Source organism: Bombus impatiens, unplaced genomic scaffold (assembly GCF_000188095.3).
Source record: "Bombus impatiens unplaced genomic scaffold, BIMP_2.2 scf_0166, whole genome shotgun sequence".
Classification (NCBI taxonomy): Eukaryota; Metazoa; Arthropoda; class Insecta; order Hymenoptera; family Apidae; genus Bombus; species Bombus impatiens.
The window spans coordinates 2,291-2,871 of NT_176585.1; positions in this window are offsets into that span (position 1 = coordinate 2,291).

Here is a 581-nt window from a genome sequence, read left to right on the forward strand (position 1 = left end):
GCCGAGCGTGCCCGCCCGCAGAGTTGCGCGCATCCGCGCCGCGTGTACACTCGCGCCGCGTCCTCCGCGCTCGTATATTGCTCGAGCTACTATCGTGTCTCGTATCGTATATCGTCTGATCGCGTTCGTATCTCGACGCGACCTCGCTATATCTACTATCTCTATCGTCATCGATCGTCATCACGTTTCTCGAGCCTAGCATCGATACGCCGTCAAGGTATCGTATCCTCTTGTAACACCCTATTGCATATCGTCGTCCGAAAGAAAATTCTTCCACCCGTCTTTAACTCTCGGCGCAACACGCGCCATCCCCTCCGTTCACGCATCTTTTCCCCCTTTCTTTCCCTTCCCACTTGCAATTCCGCTAGCCAACAAACGAAACTGCGACCCAGTTGTGTTTTGCGTGCGCTGTTTAACGAGACAGCCCTTCGGTGCGGCTTTCGCGGCAATTCGTACAACATCTTGCCAGGGTTCCACCCCTTCCAGCGCAGCTTCCGCGATATACGCTGATCCTGGTAACTCCTCCATCTCCTTTATTCCATCGGTAACCACCGCCTTATCCCGCGCTTTCGTCTCTACCG